The 12,941-nt window shown below is 37.5% G+C and overlaps 1 pseudogene; it reads right to left on the bottom strand.

Moving 5' to 3' along the window:
- Positions 1 to 695: 695 nt before the first annotated feature.
- LOC113280613 lies at positions 696 to 9,831 on the bottom strand (annotated as a pseudogene).
- Positions 9,832 to 12,941: the final 3,110 nt, after the last annotated feature.

Genomic DNA, 12,941 nt, shown 5'->3' with positions numbered 1-12,941 from the left:
TTATGCAGTCGAAAAAATGGTTGCATAATTCGTTGTACGTCTGCAGAATGTGTTATGCATCGTTTTTGGTGACTGCATAATGGTTAAGTATCAAGTTTTCAAAAAAAAATCCCTAAAATGAGGATCACCTCCGACTTTTTCGTTAAAAACAAAAATTTGATATTCTTGGTTGTACTCGTTGCGTAACTCTTTTAAAAATATTTCCAACGATATAAAGTTTGTAAAATTCTAAGGCGCGGATTTTTAGATATGTTATGTCCAAGTTGCGCTGCCAATTATACCCCTGAAAAATTAGGCTGCGTAACCAGTTATGCTTGAAAAGATAGTATGCATAACCAGTTATGTATTGATTCATATAATAATTTTATATAATTACGGGTGTCACGGTATACAAAATTAATTGTGGGCCTGAGAATGAGAATTTATTTTTTTCGGGTCTCCCCCTAATTTCCCCTATCTGCTTTGTTAAAAATCTAGTCCCAGACGATCAACATAATGAGTGCAACAAATGGAACAGGCCCAATGTTTAATAGCCCAATTATGGCAGTATATGAGTACATACCGCCTTTGAATCTTATAGACTTTCTTTAACAACCAATGGTTCCAACCGAAAAGGAGAGATATTCTCATTTGTTGATCCAATCAATGGTTCCAACAGTAACTGGAAAAGGCTTGTATAATAAAGTATTATGTACTATGGTTTTTTTGCATAAAACTGCTCGTTTTCAAGTCTGTCAAACCCTTGCCAGAACAAGAAATGAGAATTTTCTGAGATGGAAATACGAAGAAATATGTTCTGAAAGGCAAAACATATCCCATTTGTAAGTTGATTGATTTTTTTCATTCTAGTCTAGACATAAACGATTCACACTGACATGCAGGTATGGATATTTACAAGAGATATAGGGAAACAAAATGCTGCATATCTGTAAACAGTCTATGTAATTGTAGTTCAACCACTGGTTTCCATGAATGTCTCGATTATAGTGTTCCCATTCACCATTTTTGTCGTCCCAACGATCAAGTCACATGTCATTCCTTCCTGGAAACCATAAAAGCACCGAGCATTATTATTTTAATTGCTTTATAAGAGAAAAATAGGACAGTGAAAATCAACCTTCTATTTAATCTCGTAAGCACAAAAAGCGATCAACAGTATATATCAATATAATGAATTGCGATTTCAAATTTTCATAGTTGAGAAAAAAGTTATTGCACTCTTGTTTACAAGTTCTTAGTGATGGCAACTAGAAAGGCAAGACGGAACATCTTAGAATGTGTTCTGCCACACAAACGTAATAAAATGTACCTGAGCATTGAGATAACGAAGAGCAGAAATCTCTGCAAATGTAACTCCTCCAACAAAGACAACAAGTACTATCGAGCGCCTCCCATCCGCAACTCTGTGATACGGTAGAAAGATGTCAGCTCTTACAAAATGGATGTCGCAATAATTCAAAACTTGACCTAAAAGAAATTGATCTGTGCATAACATTCAAGTTAAGAAAAAATATCCTTGGACATACTTGTCAATATTGGCTGGAGCACCAGGAAGCGTGTCAAACGATGGGGTGCTTGAATATCCGCCCTGTACGTGGAGTAGGAAATCGTATAAATAGGAAGAACAAAGAAAAATGAAAACTGAAAGGTGAATGATTGATGAAAGTAGAATCTCGCTCTCTTAATTTCAGAATGTGGTCCAGGAAGCAGCTTCAAGATCTCTTCAATGGGACGCCTGAAAGCCAATTTATACCAGAAAATTAACTTTAAAACCACATCCAGGGTCTAATCAAAGCAACTGAAGCCTATAACCACAGCGGACAGTGTTAATGTTATGAATGTGTGCATTCCAAGGTAAATCAATCCATAATGAACAAGTGAAGGGATCTAACATGCTCAGATCTGGATTACTAAAAAGAGGTTTAGAAAATACGCAAGCGATATCTGCAAGCAACTACTAAATTAAGAGATACTGTGGTGCTCACTAGAAAGGTATACTCCATATACTACCAGAGTACTGGAATACCCTGTGTACTCTGTAGCAAGTTCTTAGAATTTTGTGTTCCATTAACAATGCATCCCTTAGATTAGAAGATAACCATAATAAGGAAACAGATTAACTATGGAAAATTTGCTTAAAGTGGAAGAGAATAAACCAAAAGGTGTTAATTGGAAATATGGAGTTACATGCTGTACAGAATAACCTTACCATCCAGATCTAACAGCATGCTGCACAAGCCGTATGCTAAGAGGAGCATATCCCGGGAAGAAATAGGCAATATCATTGGGGCTGTTAAGAAAGCAAATTCAAGTGTTTAGCAGCAAATTCAAATGAAATCAAGGATAAAACAGATCACACAAGATCAACTTTGTTTAGCCACACTGGTACACATCACATTTTCGTGCCTTTGACATGCAGAGACCAACACAACAAGTCTGAAATGAATAAATATCGCATAGAAGAAGAGAAGTATACTGGCTTTGCTTCTTTTTTCTTTACTGGCTTTGCATGTTGATTACAAGTGTTGAATGTTGTGTTATATACAATACTCAACAAGACTTGTATATCATCCACATCCTAGAATGACGGAACTATTCCAAACAATATCAGATAGGCTCATTGTAAGGATAGACAGGTAGTATCCATGCATATGGTGGCACCTAACGTTGGTTAATTTGCACAAGAATGAAGAGCATGACCATATAGGATGCTATGGAATACAACCGCTAAATGGTTAACTAAAGACAACTTCCTCAATATAAAGAACGATTCATACTTAGCGGTATCAGTATCTTCAACAATAAGGTTCAGCGCATGTTTGATCGTCAGCCAGTTGCCTTTAACCTCCTGCAAGGAAAAAAAGCACAGTATTACGTACTACGAAGAAATGAAGTCAGCATGTATAAAGCCGCTATGCAGTACAGTAAATCAAAGAACATTTTTATACAAGACTGTAAATAGCTAATAGTGTCTGGAGGATGATAACATAATGGCACAAATTTCAAGTCCAATGTAATACCTGTTTTTTGAACAGTCCAGCCTTTTCCAAATTACACAGAGCAGCAATATGCTCAAATCCATAGCTGTGCAGAAACTCTCTCCTATGCCAAGAGATGGCGACTAGAGGAGTAAATAGAAAATAATTTGATGACTGTTTTATGCATCTGCTAGTGACTTCTACAACTCAATGAAATCCAAAGAAGAGAGGAAGATCTTTAACTTTGAGTCTTACCTTATATAATCAAATTGCTTTTTAGGTAAACCCGAGTTTGTAATAGAAAATAAGACAAGAAGACGTAGAACGTTGACAATGGGCTCCTGTTTGTGAATCATTTCTTCAATGTACTCGAAGCATCTGAATCATTGTGCCACATACAAATAAACAAGATACTTTGCATCAGAAATATTTCTCCTGTGTTAGCTTGTAAACTTGAGTAACTAGATATTAACCGAACACAGCTCAATCTAAATAATGTATAGAACTTCTTAAAACAATTTCAAATGGATCAGTAAGTGGACAACCACAATGTACATATTTCCAATAGTATCAAGTCTTTTTAAATGGCTCTTGGTAAGTGATACAAAGACCCTTACAATCCTCTAAACTATTTGCATGCTGATCCATTCCCGTGCTCATGGAGCCATATCTACATCTTCGAATGCCCGTTTTCACTTTCAAGTGCCATGCAATAATTACACCCTCCATTTCACTAGCCTATAAATTTCATCCATGGACAGAAAATTCCAACTGATGATAGTCAAAACGCCCACATTTATTTAAGGGCATTTATGTGGAGGACTCTAACCGAAAGTTGAAGAAAATTTATGATTCTATTTGGTTTTTCTTTCTCTGTGTTGCCACAGAATCTCCTCGTTGTTTATGTCCCACAGACAACATAAATAACATACCAAATGCATAGAGTACAAACGCAGTGTGCGCAGTGGCGTCTAGATGGACATAAATATATAATTTCTATCAGAAAGTTATCTAAAGTGTTTGCAGGTATCACCCAACCATATTATTTGTTCTTAATCAGCTAACATAGTACCCAATAAGCCTATACAGACGTACCGTTTTAGATATTGTGCTTCTCCTCTTCCCATTCATTTAAGAGAATATTAATAATAAGTTCTCAAAAGTGACATCAGAAGCTTCAATATCCGTCTTGCAGAACATTTTTGAAAAGGTAGTACCCTCGAATCTCAACTTACATGTCATAACTCTCTCTTTCCACAATTGTGCGATCCATGTCGAGTTTCCCAGAGAATGATGGTTTTGATGTAAATTAGCCAAATGCTGAGTCAGATCAATGTGCCCCTGAAGTAACTATCAGCAGAAAGACCTAACATTAAAAAAAGTCATTTGTCTCCTAACTGATCATTTCAGAAGTATAAAAGGATATACTTACAGTAAGTGAGCTGAGTTTTTTAACATAATCCTTTATTTCTGAAAACGATTGATTCTGAAAAGTTATATAACAACCAAAAAGTCTCAACAAACTGTTCCAAATATAAAAAGCAGCTAAAAATAGTGACGTAAACTAGCAACAGAAGTTCTAGATCAACTTAGAATTTAACTAGACATCACCTGAAATTTCATAAAAATAGATCCTACTTGATAATATATTTCTAACTCATACGTAGCAAATCTCTGATTTGTGCTTACAAGTTACAAATGCAAGCTCTCAAATGAATTGTAGTTTGGTAGGACTACAAGATCTAGATTTTTGCTTAACTCATACAAACAACCGTATTAGCTTTTAACGTATTTCAATTCTCCAAACACACAAACCATCTAACTGGAATCCAACATGTAACTGAATATGAGATATAGGCGTAGTCTAGCTAACTTACAGCGGTATGCATTTCCATGTAATCCTGCCTCAGATCTTTTGCTTTTTGATGAAGTTTCTACAAGGGGATAAGATGCCGGATTAAGTAAAACAAGTTCCAGAGGAAAACAATGAAATAGCAAAAACCAAGTTGGACCATGGAAAGAATAATGCGCATCAATAAGTAAGCGAGGGAAAATAGATAAACCTGAAGGACAACTCCAAAGTTAAGATCACGAGTCTCCTTGAATAGCTTATCACTAAGATGCAGGTCAAAAAAGAGTCAGTGGACTTCAACTATAGCGAAGAGAATACCTAGATAATGATATCAGTATACCTTGAATTAAGCGGAACCTTTGTCTTTTTTCCTTCTTGCAGTTGGTTGCCCATAATAGATGCATTGAGCTCAACAGAACCATTACTGACACGCAGAATCTGTACTGGGACTATATTAGAGAAACTCATGACAAGATAAAGACTAAGAAGCAGATAATGAATTTTTCTATAGTGGTTCTTAACTCGTATCCAATGCACGAGATATTGTCAAGAGAGATAGCATATACGATACGCGTGAAGTGGTTTAGATCACCAAGAGTTTGAGTATATCTATGTTATCATGTGAAGTACATTCTTATTCAGCTGGCAAAGAGTGGGTTCCACAAAATATGTCATGTTTATTGCAAGAAGACACGAGTCACATGACAGTTATGAAGATACATGATACAGTAAGAATAAGGAAGCATTACAATGAAACTGATTTTATGTATTGCAGGTTGTTATCATGTGGGTCAAATAAGGAGCCAGAAGAAATAAAGATTACAAATTTATTAGATTAATCTATCTAGTTGAGTGTCAGCTGCAATTCACGGAGAACAAAATAATCACGTGTTGATTGCACAGCATACCTCATCCATTAGGCCTTCATATGTCAACTGGACACACATAGGTGTAACCATGTCTACCTGCATACATACATATGGAAAGGTGATTATCTCATAGCAAAAATCTCAACTGGATATCTGTTTTAAGAAGACCTAAGTTAGCTACAAATGACTGCTCATAGCAATTGCTAACAGTTAATGCCGAGATGCACAAATTCTACCCTATGGGGCTATTCTTATACAGTAGTGTATAAATAGCTACCTCTCTATCAAAAGGATGACCGTAGTTATCTCCGGGATTCCAACCTGGAATATAATGAAAGCGACTTTATCAGTAACATCAACAAGGCATGCCACCAAGTATTTTACAAAGAAGTGAAAAACGTAGATTACATCTGATGTGCTGACTGGCTCTTCTACTTGCATACGGGTTAGAATTTCTGAGATCGGTGCTGACGCTTTGCCTTAGCCCTCACATTTGGTATAACTCCAAATGAATGCTATAAACATCAAAGGTCAAGCATGATAAGGAAACAATACAGAAGATCTGATCACTAACTTCTAGTAAGATTGTTAGAAGTAGAACCTAGATATAAACTCAATATGAGCACCACCCAGATAACGATATAATAAACAATAAACTATGAGGTACCGTCATCGCATTTATAAGATTTTGGATACAAACCTCCAGTTTATGTATAGATTTTGCGATATGCCAAAGAGCACTTGTATCACCATCAACCAGGTAGTCCTATCTTGCAAAAGAAACACAAATCTGGATGTTAAATAATATAGAAAAAATCAGATTGAATTAAGTAGAATGTTATTCGGAAATTGGAATTACTCTATAAGCAAGATCAAGTTCAAATGAAAGCACATCCTCATCCAACGGAATCATGTATAAGGGGTACTCCCCAATAGTGAGTAGGTGGTGAACTTTTTCCTCCTCAAAAATCTGCATCACAGTAAGGAACACCATCACATAAAAAATTGTAAGGAAGTGTGAAAGATCGCCTCGTTAACAATGAAAGTGTGTTACAAAATTACCAGTAATTTGTCATTTACTGAGTTACATGCTAGTGAAATTTGGGTAGCTGAGAAACAACATTGAATAACATAAGAAAGTGTTATCCACAATACCTAAGAGCTTTAGAAAGTGGTAGAGCACAGGAAAAGATTGTCCTTACTTATGTGTGTTAGTCTTAGTTGACAATTAGCCTATACTGGTTTAAGCCTTAGAAGGTATTTTATGAGACAACGCAACAAAAGCATGAAACAAGTCTAACTTTTACCAGGGCGTAAATCACATGCCACTCCTTATCTTATCCTAGTTGCAAGAAAAAAAAGTTTTTGATCGGTAAGGTTCTTTTCTCGGTCAAATTAACCAAAAAATCTGGAAAATAGAGCCTATCTACAAGGAGGTGACAAATACATTATCTATGGCTATTATATTCGATATTACCATTAGCGCCACAGACCTCGTGAGGCTACAATTTGACTCAAATGTACAATATACCCATACTGAATATCTTTCAACCGACCCTCCACTCACAACTTCACAGAAACGATATAGGATAACCCTTCTAAGGTTCAGCCACACCATGGAAAAGCTAAGGTTTGAAACCATCTTCAGAGTCCAGACCAATAACTATTTTCTATATATAACAAATCCCTAATACTTCATTGAGCTTAAGCCTTAAATATACACCTCTAGCTACAACCTCATGAGCAAGCAAACAACCAAATACCTCTTCATAATGACAGTCAATCTTTCAATAAGAAACTAGTAAATAATCACAATTCTAAGATATCTCACCATTTCACACGCAACGGTACGTCGAGTAACGAAATAAACTGAATACTCTCTTTGAATTCCTTTAGATAAATCATTTTGAATGTGAGCAGAGATCAGCTTCACTAGATTCAGCTGTGACCTTATAAGGTAAACCACCTTCGTGCATTCCGTTTGTACTGGTTCCGACGACAAATGCCGCAACTCTACTCCATGTTCCTGTTAGTCAAAATTATCACATAGCAATTAGTCAATCAACTAGGGCAAAAAAATGACTCACAAGATAATCAAAATGTACCTGGAGAATTGATGTTTGAATGATTAATGAGAGTGATCCACTAAGTTTCTGATCCACAATTAAACACTTATTCCCCCGAATCTGTCAAACCATGAAAATACACGGAAATGAAACCATTCAATAGAAGAAGAAGAAGAAGAAGAAGAAGAAGAAGAAGAAGAAGAAGAAGAAGAAGTGTTATAGAAAACTTACGTTTCTGAGAATTTTAAGAAGATCATTCTGTGATTGTTCTCTGAATGCAATACAGAACACGATTAAGAAAACAAAACCCTATGGTAACAATTTTATAGAATATTCATTTCAATTCGGGAAAAGAAGAGGAATGAGAGGTTTAGGGTTTAAGATTTAACTGAGAGAAGTGAGATTCAGGGGCGCATTATCTAAATTTGGAATTTGCGCAGAGGGAGAGGACTATTGCTTTATCGATCAGAGGAAGAAAAAATGGAATATGAGTAGCAGGTTATGCGTCTTATGATAGCTGAAACAAATGGGCCTTCGGATATATCGCAAATCATTGCCAGTTGCCACCTGTTTTGAGAAAAAAATGAAGCATGGTGTTTGGACGGGCATTCTGAAAATCAAAAAGTCAAAAATTAGTTTGGCAATTTCATTTTAGAACGATTTATGGAAGTATAAAAGTCAACTTTTTGTGAAACAAAACAGTTTTGCTTCTGACTTCTGTATCAAAATACGCTATTCAAATCGGCTAAATTAAAAAAAAAATGAAAGTATCAGATTCCTAAACAGAACTATGGCCCCTATAAAGGTCAGTCAGTGGGCTACTTTTAAGAGGTCATCAAATTTTAATTCTAGTTCAGCTTCAGCTTGTACCGTACTCAGTAAAATTTTGGAATCAAGAGACTAAGAATCGAGAAATCCGATTCCTATTGAACGTATCTTTTACTACAACTTATCAGATATTTTCATTAATGATAACAGAATAAGGTTCTTACAGGTTTAATAGAAATGATTGACCTAGCAATAACGGTCAGATAGTGCACACCTGTCACTATCTAAGCGGTCACTGCTTACCCTATTAGACCTTAGTTGTTACACCACTAATTGATAAGCTAAAGGCAGCCAGAGTGCCCACTATTACAAGAGAACATGACATAGGACTATGACACAGCTTCAGCGATCCGGTTTTAAAAATGAAAATCATTTTTCTTGATCAAAGGGCCTCATTAGAAAGCAATTGGAAGTAGAACTTCGAGGAAAATGGAGAGTCATTTTATACATGTTCGGTGTTCAAGAAGTTTTTTTTAAGTAAGTTACCTACAGTTTGTCATCCTAAGTTTGTCAAAGGGTCGGAAGTTTTTCGTTTTGGAAGATGATTTAACCAAGCAAAACGCAATGATGGGGCTATTGCACCGGTGTAAAAGAATGTGATCACATTTTCAACCGTTCTAAGAATCAAAAAGGTGGAAACATGAACTTGTTAATGGTGGTATCCTATATATGACGGATGCTAGTCTTCTGGAAGTCAATTTTTTCACTACGCTGGACCTACTACATCACAAAAAAGGTGTTACATGTGTTACACCAATAACCCACCTTCCATCCAATCATCACCGATTTATCATCAATTATTTTATTTTTTTTATTGGCATCTTAAGTGTTTTCGTTTATGTGTTTACCTACATTCTTCGTAGTTATTAGTTAAATATATTTTTTTAGTGTAAGTTATTGTTACTTTGTAAGTCAAATTACCATAGTTATCGCAATACATTGTAAAAGGAAAATACTAAAAAGTGAAAGAAAAAAATGGGATCGTCTGGCATTGATTAAGGTCAAGAAAAATCTGTCTTGTAAATCAGCATACTTCTGCTTTATGGATTGAAGATAAAACTTCCAATCAATTTAGTTTCTTCCCTTGATTCTCTCAATTTGTCCAAGCTCGGAAAACTCATTTGGAGTTTGCTTATTTACTTCACCATAACATAATTGTGTATGCATTCCTGAAGCATTTTATATTCTCCACCTTTCTCTGTTACACCCCCTCCATCAACCAATGGAGCTTCATCCATCGTCATCTCCAACCAATAACACTACACCACCATCTGCTGAATTTGTCCCCAACCTTTCGATATACACTACCTTTTCTGAAAAGTTGTGTGAGAAATCACAAAACCAGGAAAATCCCAGCACTTTACCTACAGAAGTTTCGAATTTTGTTAACAACAGATAGAAGGGTATAAAGAAAACCTTTTCTGCAGAATATTCACATTCCATCTTCTCCACAACCGCATCCTCCATTCGAGATACCTCCTTTACACAGGAGCATCAACATCATCAACCCATTTACTAAAAGCAAACTCAGTACAATAAAACCCCAAAAAAGAAAAATCATTCAGTTACGTCAAAAGATCCACCTCCACTCACAATCAATCATCGTTTTAACAGCTGAAAAAAGGCCTTACCATTCTGATTTTTCATCTCATAGAAAGAATGCAAAATCTTATGCAGACCCAAAATGAATACTCTCTCACACTCAAAGTTATGGGGGGAAATGTTGATTTCGTTGTATTGAAAAATGCTCGTACCAACAGATTTTTCCCCTTGCGATTCCAACACATGGAAACCAACTCAACTTTGCATGTCTACCAAATGTCCCTGAACCACCAAAGAGATAAAGAGTTTATACTCGAGAACCAGTTATGGACTGCAGGAACTCATGTGGTGTTGTTTGAAGACTGGAACCTTTTTTTAAGACAAACAGAAAATTATTTTAAGTTCGCACCTTTCTTGCTACAAGTGCTTAACCTACCTAGATACCTTGGGGACGAAAAATCTATTCATGAGCTTATTGAAGCATCACACACAAGAACTGTTTTACAAATGTACACTTGTCTAGGGTACCCCCCCCCCCTCGTGCTTATGTGATGTTTGATCTCAACAAGCCTTTCATGCAATGAGTTATGCTCAATATTGGTAAAGGTGTGTGGGTACATTTTTCTTATAGGAATATACCTTTACTTTGTTTCCTCTGTGGATTTCCAGGGCATGTGTTTAAGGATTGTACCAACTTTCTAGGTATGGATCAAGCCATGAGGAGCAGCAGGTTCCTTGATTTCTCGTATGGAAAACTAAACTCAAGAATGAAAGCACCTTACACAAAACCACAAAGAACAACCCACATGCAAGAAGGTCGGATGGCAAATTTCTTTTTAGATGAAGCTTCAGGGACCAACACAAGCAACACCCATGAAAGACAAAGCCAATATCAACATCAATATCATCACAGTGAACACCACCAACAACAACCAATTTTAACTGCTCAGGAAAAAGGAAAGACAACACAGCACGAAGGACAAGTTGTGAATAGGGTTTCCAATCCCTTAAGATCCAACCCGTTCCTAACTCAACTCTCAGAGGAAATGACTCGATGTGGTTTAGCATGGAACTCGGTCACGCCTCATACCAAATATGGCAAAGATACTGCTACAATCAAGCCACCAGAGTCGCAAAAGCAAACCTTTGAAAACCGTGCCCATCCAAAAGCATCTGCAGAAACGCCTGAAAGTGGTAGTAATGGGGGACAACAGCCTGAACACCTAGGACCACTTCATTCCACCTCATCTGTGCCATCTAGATGTCCAAGCAGGTTCACCACACATATGACTGAACACCTAAGTCAAAAAGTACCAGATAAGCCCAATACCAACGACAAAAAAAAATCCCAACATCACGAAACTGAACTACCCGAGTTTGAGTCTTCAGGTCACCAAAATGGACGAGGTTACCATGTTGACCCAACCCAAGTCTCTGATCAGGACCATGACCATCAATCTGGTTCGGGTTCGAGAAACACCACTGGTCCAAAAGCGGGTCCGAGTATCAACAGAATGCTAGATTTTTTTACTGCAGAATATACTCAAGTGCTTCTTAATATTTTGCAGAGGAGGGACGCCAAAGGATGAGATGACAACTGAACTTTGATGGTTAGCCATTAGGATAGTTTTTGTTGAATTCAAAATAGCTTAGGTTAGTTAGATTCCTAAAAGCCCAACTGACTTGTGATTAGTGGTGCTGTAAGAAGACCACTAATGCTAGGGGTCAGTGGTGGCTCTAAGGGGTTAATTAGCTACATTAGTTAGTAATCCACTGCCTAGTTGACCTGTGATTGCCTGTGCCTTAAACAGACAGCCAATACTAGGGGTTAGCTAAGGCTGTGAGGTTAGTTAACTAGCCATATGACAAAAACCTGACCTAGGAAAACTAGCTAGGTGAAGGGAATTCTCATCCATCTCCATACACTTCATTCCCATCCACAATTTCTCTCCCATGTTCTGTTTTGGTTAAGATTTTCTTTGTTCCTTTGGTTCTATACTTCACTGCCTTAGGCTCATTGCCTTTGTCTCTTAACTTCACTGCCTGTCACTAGCTCAGACTATCTAGGAAACTTCAACTCACTCACACCTTGTCTCTGTGGATCGACCCTGCTTGCCCTGTTCTATACACTAGACCCTGTGCACTTGCAGGTATAATGTTTGTGACTCTTTTAGAGAGCCACCAAGTTTTTGGCGCCGCTGCCGGGGACTTGGTTGTGTTGTGTTGAATTTTTCTTGGCTGTTTTTGCATGTTAGTTCATTTGCATCATTGCATCCTCTTTTGCATATTGTTTCATTCTAGCATACTCATCATGCATTGCATTCTTGCATTTTAGTGTAACTTGCTGTTTTAGTAGCTGCTGTGTAGTGCAGCTGAACTTCTTAGCTTCTAGCAAGAAACTAATCTTCTCCTTGAGCTGTCCAGGTACCTTGCTGTGCTGCTGTTCAAAGGCTGCTGTGCTGTGCAACTCGCCTTGAGCTGCTGAGCTGCTGTGGCCCATGTTGCTGCCTGTTGCTGCTAACTGCTGCTGCCTTCTGCACCTGTTGCTCTGATGTGGCCCTGTGAACCTGCAAAGCCTGTTGTTGTGCTGTTGCCGCTACTGCTGATCTTCTCCTGCTGCTAGGCCTGAAGTGGTGCTGCTGCTGTGGAGCTGGTGCTGCACTATTGTTGCTAGAACTTGTGCTGCTGTGGTGCTCCTGCTGGTGCCAGGCCAAGTCTGCTGCAACCCCTGCTGCCTGGTGCTAAACTGAGCCATTAAAGCCCAACTAGGCTGTAAGCTGCAGAGGATGATCCAAAGCCCAACTGG

The sequence above is a fragment of the Papaver somniferum genome, chromosome 5 (assembly GCF_003573695.1).
Source record: "Papaver somniferum cultivar HN1 chromosome 5, ASM357369v1, whole genome shotgun sequence".
NCBI classification, from domain to species: Eukaryota; Viridiplantae; Streptophyta; class Magnoliopsida; order Ranunculales; family Papaveraceae; genus Papaver; species Papaver somniferum.
This window is presented reverse-complemented; position numbering and strand designations above follow the sequence as displayed.